The sequence below is a fragment of the Vicugna pacos genome, chromosome 32, assembly GCF_048564905.1.
Source record: "Vicugna pacos chromosome 32, VicPac4, whole genome shotgun sequence".
Lineage (NCBI taxonomy): Eukaryota > Metazoa > Chordata > Mammalia > Artiodactyla > Camelidae > Vicugna > Vicugna pacos.
In genome coordinates, this window is record NC_133018.1 from 7,954,115 (window position 1) to 7,967,904 (window position 13,790).

The 13,790-nt window shown below is 45.1% G+C and overlaps 1 long non-coding RNA gene across 1 annotated transcript; it reads left to right on the forward strand.

Annotated features, from left to right (window-relative positions):
* Window positions 1-10,464: 10,464 nt before the first annotated feature.
* On the forward strand, window positions 10,465-13,164 carry LOC140690952 (uncharacterized). The gene is made up of 3 exons (XR_012066365.1): window positions 10,465-10,548; window positions 11,383-12,055; window positions 12,878-13,164. It is a non-coding gene; the product is annotated as an uncharacterized lncRNA (long non-coding RNA).
* The last annotated feature ends 626 nt before the right edge of the window (window positions 13,165-13,790 follow it).

Here is a 13,790-nt window from a genome sequence, read left to right on the forward strand (position 1 = left end):
CCAGCTCTTCCCACCCATCCAAACCCTCAATCCATTCCCACCATCACTGGGACATCAGGCCCTTCTCTTCTGCTTCACTGGGAAGGAGGCCCACAAAAACAGGCAAAAAGAAAAGTGGGAATAGGTGAAGAATCAAAGGAACTCCTTCCCTGGCTGATTCGTATGAACAATAGCCCTAACTCCCTGGCCAGCGTCCAAAGACAGGACAGGTGCTGCCAGGGGACACCCCTCAAACATTTCTCACTGAGCTTCTGGAGAACAGCACAGAGAAGACATATACATGGTCCTTCTTCCTCGACAGTGCAGCCAAGCAGACAAACCCAGGCTTTCTCATCTGTTTGAATCCCAGAACCATTACACACCACCCCTGTGATTATGAGCAAGATGACTAACCTCACTGAGATTCAGGCTCCTCCTCTGAAGAATGGATTATTCGTGGGCTCAGCGTGGTTATAAGGGTCAAGTGATGTCACAAACATAAAGCCTTCAGCCCAGAAGAGTGACTCCATGGCAAATGCCCAAAACATACTGATCCTCATGCTCTAACCCACAAAACACTCAGTATGAAAGGCAGGATATACTCACAAATAACTATAATACAGTCAGAACAACAGCCAGTGTTAATTTAGCATCATGTATGAGGCAGTTCACTGACTCCTTTTGAGCACCTCCCTTAATCCTCACAACAATCCTATGAGATGACCTATTGTACACAGGAGAAAGCTGAGGTTCAAAGGGCATGCCTAACTCAAGCTCAATGCACTGAAGCAAGATTCCAACCCAAGTACATCTGACCCGATAGTCCATGCTCTTGGGTGGTTTACCAGCTGCCTCCCATCCCACTTCCTGGCAACAAATGCTGTCAAGTTCCAAAGGATGGAGCAATCACTTCCAGTGGTGGCAGAGCAGAATTGAAGGCTTCTTGGAAGAGGTGATCTTGTAGAATGAATGGGAAGCGAAGACCTCCTGGACTGGATAAGCAGTGTCCACAACGGCAGAAGATAGGCCAGTGCTGGGTCACCTAGGAAGTTGTCTGGCAACAGACTCACCTGCAAATGTGATCACTTGCACTGCCATGCCCTGCCTAATTCACAGCTTTCCAGGTGGGGCAAAAGAACCATTGACAATATCTAGAGATGGGATACTTAGGTTCTACACATAAGGGCCATGGAGTCAGACTGCCTAGGTTCAAAGCCTACCTCTGTCACTTACCAGCTGTGTGTCCTTGAGCAAGTTACTCAACCACTCTGTGCCTCCATTTATCCAGCTGTAAAATGGGGTTCCTAGATAGAGTATAGTTTGGGGTGACATGAAGACTAAATGAGGTGATGCAAAGGAAGCATTTAGCACAGTATCTGCCCATAATAAGCTCTCGGTAAATGTGCTATTATTGTGGCTCTTGTCCATATCATTCTAATTTGCTGTTGTTAATGCAGATCTTGGGGATTGAACCCAGGACCTTGTGCATACTAAGCATCTGCTCTACCACTGAGCTATATACCTCCGACCCCTCATTCTAATTTTGAGAGACTATACTTCTCAGCAGTCCTGAATCTTGGACTGTTGAATTAATGTATCCTAAAAATCAGATGCCTTGGGAAATTGGATACATAGAATTTCAACATCTCAGAAATGTTAAAAATTAGATTCCTGGAATTATAGAACCTTCAAACCTTAGAATAAAAAGACAGTTCAAGCCAATAAAACTTACAACATAAATTTTCCCCTAAACGCTGCCCTCCTCCTCTCTCTTCGGGGGATTGGAACTATTATTTTGTCACCTGGATCCTTGACTTTTCTCCCCAGAAAATATATGTATTATTATTTTTTTGTTTCAAGGAGAAGCATTTATGTTTTTTCCCTCCCTTCCTCTTTTTTGCTCTCTGTACTGAGAATACAATGTGATGGGTAAAATATCAAGTGCAGTAAGTCAAAATTTCTGACAGAAATAATAGAGCCCACATCCATTTCCAGCCGTTCTCCCAGTGATAACAATTAAGCTCCGGACAGTTTGAACTTTTTACAAAGAATTAATGATGCATGTGAACACGGGGGGCGAACAATTGCTAATAATTTATGAAGTCTTCACCAGCTCAAAGTAGTAAGTTTGGTAAAGTGAGGGGGAAAGCTTTGAAAGGTAAACACTTTGAAAAGCCATTCTGAGGATCTGCCCTGTCAATTGAGAATTTACTACATTCCATTAAACAACCTAAAATAACTTCTATGGTAATCACCCTTCAGATACAGGCGCCGGTGCCGACAAAGGTATTATTAAGTTAAATTACCCTAAAAGTGTTGGATTGACAGAAAGGTTCAGTCAATGGTTTGGAAAGCCAGGGTCCCTAAATGACACTAGCAAACAGATACTGATGTTCTGGGGCTGGAGAACTTGGCTTTCCAAGACCTGGCGCTAACAGGATTTCAATTTGAGCTTTTAAATATTTCATGCTCCCCCTGCAGATCTCAGGAGGAGGGCTGTGGGATTCACAGAGGTGGAAGCCGGGGCCTCTCCTTGCCTGGCCTTTTGGGTCCAGGATTTGAAACGTAGCTCTGAGTGGAAATAAACAAAGAGACACATGGTGAGGAGGGCTTGTCTCTTTGAGAGAAGAAGGGAGTGGTGAAAAGAGAATTCACCAGCTGGGTGTGACTGAGGGAAAGAGGAGTCTCAATTTATAGATAAGGGAAATGAAACCCAGTTTTCTTATCTCTAAGGGAAACAAGGTCTCTTACCTGAGGCCACCCAGTGAGTCCATGGCATTCACTAGAATGTAGAACACTTCATTCCATGATGGTGGCTGGGGGGGTGCAGATTTCCCTCTCCATTGATTTTGATGGCTCCCCAGAGTCAAGACCAGTTTGCATATTGCAGGACCCCATAAGTATTTTTAAATAAACTCTATTAATACGTAACATACATGCCAAAAGATGCATAAGTCACAAGTTGCACAAGGGTGCAACCAATCAATTTTTACAAATCAAACACAGGACTGAGCTCAAGACACACAAAATTCCCAGCTTCCCCCACCCCATCCTCAACTACCCAGAGACTGTCATACTCCCAAGTCACTATCCAACTCCAAAAAACCACCACCCTCCTAACCCCTAACACGGTTTGTACAGCTGCTGAACTTGAGGTGGACAGACTCTCACGGCATGTGATCTCGTGTCTGCCTTCTTTCACCCAAAATTATATCTGTGAGATTCATCCATGTTTTTATATGTGTCTGTGGTTTGTTCACTGCCATGGTGCTTGGTTTTACACTGTGTGAACGTACCACCATTTCTTTAGCCATGCTTCCATTGTAAGCATTTGGGTTGTTTCTACCTGGGACTAAAGCAAATAGTGCTGCCATAAACTTTTTTTTACAAGTCTCCTAGTGCATATATGTATATATTTCTGTTGGATTTATACCAAGAAGTGGAATTACTAAGTCACATGATACACATGAACTTGGCTTTAGTAGATGCCAACAAACAGATTTCCCAAATGGCTGTATCAATTTGGTCTCCTACAAACAATGTAAAATAGTTTCAGTTACTCCATCTCACCGATGCTTGGTATCCCCTAGCTTTCTACATATCTTAACCACTATGGTGTGTGTGCAGAAGTACCACATTGTGATTTTAATCTGTGTTATTCTGTTGACTCCTGAAACTGAACATATAATATGTCTACTGGTCATTTTGATACCCATTTGGGTGAAATGCCTATTCAGGCCTTTTGTCCATTTTTCCATAGGATTATTTGCCTTTCTCATGTTGACTGTGGGAGTCCTTTATTTGGTCTAGATAAGAGTTCTTCATCAAGTAAATGGATTTCAATTATCTTCTTATTCTATTTCTTACCCTCTTAAGAGTCCTTCAATGAATATTCTCAATTTTCATCTTAAGTTTAACATGATTTATCTATTTTTATCCCCCCAACCCCAAATTACCTGTTTGGTGAAGAAATGCTGCTGGGAATAGAAGCAAGGTGTCTTGGCAGCCTGGCTATTCTTATTTTACATGCTTTAAATGAGGAAATTCAAGTGTCAATAGTGTATTTTAGAAGAACTTTTTACATAAGGTGTGGTATTCTGCCTACAGCCAACTGCTGCCCCTATACAAGTATTCATTCAGTTAACACCTATTTTTAAGGACCAACTCTGTGCCAGACTCTGTCCTCAGTGCTAGAGGTATGACAGCAGAAAACCAAGCCCCCCTGTTTATGTTTTAGTAAGAGACAGAAACCATACACAAGTCAACTAGTAGAGATGTATTGATAAGCACTAAAAGTAAAATCACAGGGATGACAGGAGTGATGTGACTGGGGAGGGGTCAGAGAGTCCTCTCCAGGGTGATGGTTGAGCTGGGAGCTTAATGATGAGAAGTAACTGGACTTGCAGAGGCCTAGTGGAAGAGGGCTCCAGACAGAGGAAGTGTGGAAGCCTTAGTGTCTGAGGGTCACAAAAGAAGGCAGTGTGACTTGTGCACATTAAGTGGAGAGAGAGAGAGGAGATGCCGTTGAGTTGTGAAGGGCCATGGACATGAGCTAGAACATAGTGGGGAATTATATCTGATTCTCCATGTCGATAACAGTTTTGCTGCTGGGTGTATCAATCTGCACCTACTGTTCCTTCTACTTCCAACACTCTTCCCTTCTTCATTCTTCTGAACAGTATTAAACACTCAGGACTTGGCCCAGACACCACCTTCTCTGTGCAATCCTCTTTATCTCTCTCTGCCCCTTCTCTTTTACACACACGCACACACACGGCAGAGTGAGCCCATTCCTCCTCTGTGCATTTCACCATGAAAGCATTTCATACAAGGGGCCTGCATTTCTTTGTCCCTTGGGAAGCAGTTACTCAAAGATGGACCTTCTGATCCAGGGTGGTGTCACATGAAGGGAACACAACCATGGTTATAATATGGGGGTGCTTGCTGTGTACCAGCTCCATGCTACCCATTTTCCCGTTTCATCACATTTCTTCCTCACAAATATCCTAGGACGTAGGTGCTACTGTTATCCCATTTGACAAAGAATTGAGGCTTCAGGAGGTGAAGTGACTCTTGACCTAATCCACCTATGCTGAGCGCCAGGAAAGGACTTTCCCCTCAGGAAAGTCCTTCCTAGCTAAAACCACCTCCCACGCAAATCAGACCCTGCTCCAGGGAGACCTGCGACTCCCTGAGGTAGCCCTGAGCCCAGCCTGTCACCGTGCCTTTATCTGTGCCAGTACTGGATCATGTCTGTCTTCCCCGCTAGACTCCCGGCTCCATGGGGTCAGGCCTAGGTCTGCCTGGTTCATCTAGGTATCCCCAGAGTATAAGACATAGCAGGTTTGCGGAAGAAGAATAGAAAGGGAAGAAGATCGCACCAAGAGAATTAAGAAGGTGAAAACAGATTCTCCTGGGGTTCCTCTTCAGGATGCACAGTTCTAGAATTTCGGAGGGGGTAGAGGACTTTAGGGTCTGACATCTTAGCCCCAGAGGAAGCGAGGCCCTCCATAGCCTTCCCTCCCCACCATAAGCCTTCCTCTACCTACACAGGGTCTTTGGGCCTGCAGAACAGAGCCTCCTGAGCTGCAGAGGCCTGCTCTCCACCACCTGTGTGCCCTCCCTTCATCCTTAACTAAGCTAAGCTCTCTGGGTCCCACGCCTCCCTGCTGGGAGCTGCAGAAGCAATTAATCCTGCAGGGTTCCCTACTGTTTGGGGGATCCAGAGACTCTGGGAACCTGACAGCTGTGTGTGTTCACATCTGGGAGCTGTGGAAGGCCCGCCCAGGCTGCTCTGAGCACAGGCTGACCTGTCAGGGTGCTCAGGAGGGGATGCCCCCTGGGGTACGGAGCAGAGAGAAACATCTCTGGGAGAAGACAGTGTCTTCCTCCTCCCACAACTGTCTAGTGAGGCCAGGAGCAAACGTGCCCTCCTCCAAGAGAACATCACTGTACTGAAGGCACAGTGGTGGAGACAGAAGCCCACCTGAATTTCCAAACACCAGGAGATACAGCCTAGCTTGACCGCTAATGTTCTGTGTGACCTTGGGCAGGTCACTTAACCTCTATGAATCTGTGAAATAATGGTAAATCTGGCAAAAAAAAAAAAAAAGAGTATCTCCTTTTCACAACTGTTGGGGACATTAACTGAGGTAATTCACATAAAGAGCTAATCACAGGGCCTAGTGACACTCAATAAATGGAAGCTATTGTTATTTTGTGCATTGTTATCCATAGCTCTTAGGGCTGTCATTAGGACTAAACGAGATAATGTAACTAAAGCTTCTAGATAGAGCCCAACACACAGTAGTTGCTCAATAATCATTAATGTCCATCCCAAATTTGGAGTGCCACCAGTTACATGGGACTGGAGTCTCCATCCATCATAAGGTACACAGTTAAATGTTCCTAATATTTAGGTGGATGGATGGATGGGTAAATCTCAAGTAACATGATGCACCTCTTCATGGTGACATGGTGTACTTTCAAGTTATTTTTCAGAACAACACAAAGCTCTCATGAAGGCCAAAATTTCAGCACCTTTTTTCTAGACCTTCTGATTATCTCACTCTTTCTCTTCCCCTGATACTGCACTTACCTCGTATTCCAAACATGCACGTGGTCCTTCTTGGAGGTAATTCAGCACTGCTTACAGATAAGGAACACTAGTGTTACTGCCATTTTACACAGGAGGAAACTTAAGCACAGACAGGTAAGGAAGAAAGCCCCGCAGTTAGCCGAGTGGTAAAGAGCCGAGGTTACAACGCAAGCCTGTTTGATTCCAAAGTTTCTGCCTCCTCTTTCATGAAAACTCCATCTTATTGGGGAAGCTGAGACCCAGCAAGGGCTGGTGGCTTGCCCAAGGTCATACGCATGGTTGAGGTTCAGAGCCCAGGTTAGAATACCCTCTCTTGGCTTCTTCCACCAGCCAGATTCCAGAGCAATCTTTTCACAGACTCTCTTGAAGTCCTCTCTCCCTGGTGTGGTAATCTCTCTTTCCAGCCTTGGGGGAGCCCTGGGCACACTTTGTGGCCAACAGGAACATAAAACAGGTAAAAAACATTTCAGTTAGATTTGTTTCCTCATGCTTGGTGAGAATTTTCCAGGTCTGGGCACCTTTGAAATCTCTCAACGTCAGCCATCATCAGCTGTAACTGGCACCTTCACTAATAAATTGAGACTGTCACCTCTCCCAAACTGCATTATTACCGTTTATAATTTTGATTGTTCATTTGCATATGAAAATTAGTCCTGTGACATGCGTGAATTTTATTTTATTCTTGAACTAATTATAAACAAGAATGCCACATTATTTACATAACTAATTATTGTTCCTTATGTTCCCCTGTTTTTAAATCGGGGGCCCATTCTCCATTGGTTAACTACGCAGATGAAAAATCCAAGAACATTTCTAAAGTTTAGGAACTTGTTCTATTTGCATCAAATACAAATTTCTTTGAATGAGAGATAATATGCTATCCATTTTAATAGGCCTAAATTAGGTTGATCTTAATTTATGGTTAATTTGAATGAATAATTCCTGTCTACCTGAGTCTGTTTTTCAGCAGTTCATTGTAAATGTTTATTAACCCATAAATCTGCTTCCTTCCTTTAGGAGACAATTTTAAGGGCCCCCCTCATCCCGCCAAACTAGAGGCAGTATGGTGCAGAGGGGGAAAAAAAGCACAAGAGCAGTTAAGAAACCATGGTACAAGTCTCTATGCTGTAAGTCACAAGCTGTGTGCCTTTGGGCAAATACCTAACCCTCTCTGAGCCTCAGGTTTCTCAGTCACTAAATGAGTGGATTGAATTAGATAGTTACCAAGATTTTGACCCTCTCTAACATTATAGGTTGTGGGGAGGCAGAGATGTCTAGATATCTTCTTCATCTTGCCTTTCATTATACCTGCTCCCAAATCCCTCTTTTGATCAACATCCTAAACCCATCTTCCCTCATGGAGAGTTGACCCATTTTGTTGACCACTATAAAAAAAGAGGGAAAAGATCCTATCAAAAAGAGAACTGGAGGGGCTGCCAAGCTATTGGTGGTCATCCAGGCACTGGTGAACCACTGGGAAGACGGGGGTTGTTCAGATCACACTGCTAGACTCCATGGAGGGGCCTCCGAGCCATCAATCTTGCCATGAAGATATGAACTGCACTTCTGTATCTTCAGGGGAAAGAACCCTGGAGTACAAAAGACCTGGATTTCAACCCCCATTTTATCCACGTCACCAAGCAACTTCCCATAAATAATGTCATCGGAGCCTCCATTGAACCATTCACGAGAAAGGGAGGATCCCACAATTAGCAAGGAAAGGGGGCCCATGTTCTCATATTCATTCATTCCCACACTCACGCAATACAATAAACAGTTAGTGATCACCTGATTCCGGACCAAACATTGTTTTAGATGTTGCGTTTTCTGCAAAAAAAAAAATAAAAACGGTAAATCCCTGCCCTCACTGAGCTTAAATTCAATTTCCCTATTAATATTCATTCAGTCCATCAGTCAGTCATCACACACTCACTGACCACTGTATCTGGCACTCTACTGGCACTCTACAGGTGGGTGAGATCAGTTCCTTGACCTTGAGGGTCTGGTAGTGTAAAAGGGGGCAGATACTACTTTGGTTATTGCCTATCACATCCACAAGACAGGACTTCTAAGGAAATGGATACCAGAGATGTGAACTCCAAATAGGTCACAAATGTATACTTAAAATAAAACAGGTCTGGTTGCGGGCAGAAGTGGAAGTTAAGTCCTTGTTCTCCTGGCCTGGGAGGGACTCTGCATTCACACAATGACCCTTCTGCTAAATTGATGTATTAATTTGTTGAAACAATTTTTCCTGTAATTAGACAGACTGCCAAGCAGAACCCACAACAAAGGTGTCTTACTTAGCCCTGTGAGGGAATCAGGTGACCTCTCCCCTAGTCTGTTCAGTGATCAGACAATGGGAACAGGACCATTAATTTAGGTACAGACACAGCTGTCCAAGCAGTCAAGGAGCTAAGTGGCCCCAAAGTTGCCAGTGAACTGTGGTCTGTGGCTTGATTAATGACACAGCCTTTATTTTCCAAAGTCTCATTATCTATTTATTATTCAAAGAGGTTTACAGTTGGAAAGGACCATAATTAGAATGAGCAGCAAGTCTCACTTAGTACAGACAATCTTTCTAGGGTGCTCTCGAGAGATGAGGGCCCTCAAGCTTCTCAAAAATGCCCATCCATATGGGGCTCACCACTTTATAGGGAAATGGAACCAAAAAGCAATGCTTTAAGAAATGTAAGAAATATCCATATGAGGAATACGCTCATCGGATCTTGGGCATTAATTGGCTGCTGCCCTTCTTTCTAGGGAAGCTCAGCTAATGGGGTGGGGGATGCATCTCTGTCCGTGGTCCTTAACTGAGATCTTTGCCCTTGATGATCCTGTGGTTTCTCTGGCCCCTTGAACACTGGTGAGAAAGAAAGGAGGGAGGGGGAAGGAGGGGAAGGGAGGGGGAGGAAGAAAGAGACAGAGAGAGACAGTACTGGAGAAAAAAAAAATAACTGTTTTGACATGGTTTTCAAGTAATTGCAGTTACCAAGAAAGAAAATTGTTTTCCTTTGGAAAGTCAAGAGAGCACTTCCTCCCCCTTCACCTCCCCCAACCTGTGTTTGTGAGTACAAGGCTGTCAGCCTGTGGTTTTGTTATGTTCAAACTACTGTGTTGAGACTTGCCCTTACAAGGGCCTTGGGTTGAAGAGAAAGTCGAGGATCACAGTTCAGCAACTAAGGGAGGCTGCTTCTAGGCTAGTCAGTAGGGCTTGGACTATGGCTAACCGCCATACTGCCATCACCAACTAGAAGCTATATGAGGGCAAATCACAGAGCTGAGTTCTAACCCTGGTTCTGCATTCACATGCTGTGTGACCATGGACAAGCATCTTTCCCTCTCTGGCTCTCAGGTATTACAACTTCAAACTGAGGGAGTCAGGCTACCTAGATTTGAGGTCACTCATCCCTCTGTTGACATCCTGAAATTCCTCAAACAAAATGTTTGTTTCCAGGGGTGAAAGAAATGACTACATTTCTCACGTAAAATGGCCCAAAAAAAAGCATCTCCCCACTATGAATAGGCAGCTACTGGGCCAAGCAGCAGAAATGGAAGACTGTAGGTTCCTCAGCATAAGAAACATCTTCGCCTCCCATAAGACAAGATGCTGAGCATCCCGGGCCGGCAGTGTTCACCACTTTACGCACTCACTCTTCATAGCAACCCTAGGAGGTAAGCACAGTTACTATCCCCAATTTACAGATAAGAAAACTGAAGCCCAAGGAGTGACTTGTTTAAGGTCAGCTATAGGAGCTGGCACTCTAAACCCCAGCTTTTTGAGTCCAAATTCGTCTCACTATACTGGGCTTCCACACAAGGGCCATTGTGAACACACAACCTGCTGTGACAGGCCCCAATGACCTCAGGGGTCAAGGTTCACTCAGCCCCTCTGAACTGGCTCTGTCCTGACTTCTGGGGAACAAGTTCTCACTAAGGCCTCTGTCAACTAGTTTTCTTCTTGGATACAGGTGAGGCAGGGCTCCAGTCCCAGGCACAGGGACCTAAGGCTGGCTTTTAATTAGGGGGCCCATGATTGTTTGCTGTGGTTTCAATAACAAGCATTGTGAGACCTGGGGAGATCATTAAACAAGCAGAGAGGTAGCAAGGCTTCCTCAGGACTCGTGCTGGAGGACGTACAGGGGAAGAAGGACAGAGGAGGTCCCTTCTCAGGGAGCACACTGCTGCTTCCAGACCCAGGGCGAAGACAGACAGGACCAGACTTGGGTCTGTTTCCACCCCTCCCACCCAGTGCTCCCTACAAGGAGGAGAGCTACTAATGAAGCTAAACAATTACTTATCTCCTACTAGCTGTCAGTTATCGGGACAGATGGTTGTATACCTTCTTTATGCTTTTAACAAAAATGTGAGGTCAGAATCACTAGCCCCCTTTTACAGATGAGAGAACAGAGGCCCACACAAGCAAAGTGACTTGCCTAAGGTCATTTAGCCAGTAGTGAGGAAAGCACACGTTTCACGTGCTAATTGCTCTACAGGGGTTATACTGGTTAATCTCCTAACAATACTATGAGGACGACAGATTGTCCCTATTTCACAGATGAGAAAAATGAGGCCAAGACAAGTTTGATGAGTCACCCAGGGTCCCTACAGTAAGGAAGTAAAAATGTCTTCCTTCTATCTCCATACTCTCAACACCAAATTCCCTCTTAAAACTTCAACTCTCATTTTCAAAGTCAATTCTGGCTGACCCCAGAGTTCATCCTCCATGCCCTGCCCAGACAGCACCCCCTTGACCCCCGTGCCCCCCGGAGATCTGTGAATTCCGTTCTGTGTTATTTCCCTAGGGCTGCTGCAACAGAGCACCACAAACTGGGCAGCTTAAAAACCACAGAAATTTATCGTCTCGCAGTTCTGAGGCCAGAAGTCCAAAATCCAGATGTCGGCAGAGCCAGGCTCCCTCTGAAGACCTCAAGGAAGGATCTCTTCCAGGCTTTTCTTCCAGCTTCTTGTAGTTCCTTGGTTTGAGGCAACATAACTCCAGTCTTCACCTGGAGTTCTCCCTGCGTGTGTGTCTGTCTCCGGACACCTTTCATGAGGACATCAGTCATACTGGATCAGGGCCTACCCCACTCCAGCATGACCTCATCTTGACTCCTCACATCTACAATGACCCTATTTCTAAGTAACACCACATTTGGAGGTACTGAAAGGACTTCAATATAAGGATTTGAGATGGAGGCACACAACTCAATCCGTGACTCCTTCCAATTCCACGTGTCTTTACCTATGGGGAACAGGCGAGTAATGAGGCTCTACCGGACCCTGGACCGCTACAGATGTCATGACCCCTCCCCTCTGTTCTGCACCACCCACTAGCTTCACCCCTCTGTCCCAGAAGCCCAAGGCTCTGCTTAAGTTCCTGGTGTCATCCTTTATTAGTGACAGCCTGGGGCTTGGCTCCATTCATGGTGGAACAGCCAGGAAGCAGAGAGGATGCTCTCATCTCTTCCAGGGAAGGTGGGTGAATATTTCATACAGTACAAGGGAGTGGAATTCCATACAGCTACCTCATGCAAATGCAACATGACACCTGGTAATGGGGCGATACCAGTACAAATCCAGCCTTGCAGCCGCCCGAAACCTCCTGGTAATTCCTCACATGTTGTGTTCGTGTTACTGTAAATATAATCACCAAGCTCAGGCTTTCACTGTGGTCAACTGATCGGTAGGGATCACCCCCATTTCTGCAACTAAGAAGACTGAGGCCCACAGAAGGTAAGTGGCCCTCAATCACCCAGTGGGTGAATGGTGCCCAGCTGGGCAAGAGCCAAAGAAGCAGAGAAGGAATAAGGAGGGCTGGTTCCCAATGCCACATCTGGAAAGAGGTGGAAGCAAGACAAATGGGGCTCAGTGGGCCAAGCCCTGGGGGTGGGATGAGGAACAGATGTAGTTAAGACAGAAAAAGAGCTAAGCGGCAGGATACAAGAAAGAAATGGAGCCCAAGGAGATGAGTGGACCTGGGCTGCCAGGGGAGGAAGAAACCCCAAGTCAGGCATCGAGAGGTGGGGTCCTGGGTTTTGACAAAGAGAGATCCCAAGCCGGAGGGAGAGTGCATCCATACTTCCTGATTGGCCCAGCCAATGCCTGGGAGGTGAAAAGCATCCAATCCCTAGGATGAAAACTGCATCAGGGCAGCCTCCTGTTTTGGTAGAAAATCTATAGCACTTAAGAAGGAACCAAAACTAGAGCCTAGATGGAGGAGTGGGAGCAATGGTTGGTTATTCTCCTTCTGGCCTCCACCCCCCCCACTTCCTTCCCTGCTCTGCTCTTGACTCTCAGGCGGCTGACCCATGAAGACCACATCACCTCGTCTTCTAACTTGGGTAAGGTAGTGAAGCCAATGGTGGGAGGTGGGGGAAAATCAGCCAGGGCCAGATACTCAAAAAACCAATGGAGATCTCACCACAAAGAGGAGAGGGACTTCTTAAGGATGAAGCCATCAGAGAGAGAAGAGGGGTTGAAAGATAAATGTCTGTGTTTATTCAGGCACCTGGATCCAGCCATGCCTGAAGGCCTGCTTTGAGAGTTTTTAATTTGATGATCCAATAAATTTCCTTTTCCTTTAAGCTAGCTTCTGTATCTAAGCGTCCTGACTGGCTCACGTGATCCTGTGGTACTGTAAAATGAGTTAATTTGTATGCGATTGGACCACCCAGAGTTTTAATCACAGCTCTGCATGACATTGGCAAGACATACCAATCTCTGGCTCTATTCTTTCACATCTGCAATCTCCCAGGGAGAAAAATAAATTATTAAATAAAATAATAGCTATTAAAGCATCTAGATTATACTAGATAACACCCAATAAATGAGAGTTTACCTAAAAAATCTCCCTTTACTAGGTCCCAAGATCCTAATAAGGAAAATGTGGACCTCAACACTGATGAGTTTGTATTCCATATACTCTCTTATACTGTCATGCTCTCCCATACCCCTTGGGATATTAGTAAAAACTATCATCCTGTGTGAATTTTGTGCAAGTGGCACAATCTCCCTGGGTCTCAGTTTCCTCAAATGCATTATTTACCAAATGTTGTGAAATTGAGTTAATAGGTATAAAGTGTTAGAACATGGTCTGGGATGTAATACATGCTGAATAAATGCTGGTTATTTTATTGGTGGAGGTGGTGGTTTTAAGAAGAAGTACTGTTTATCATTTCTGAGAGCCTACTCTAGTTTTATTCATACACCA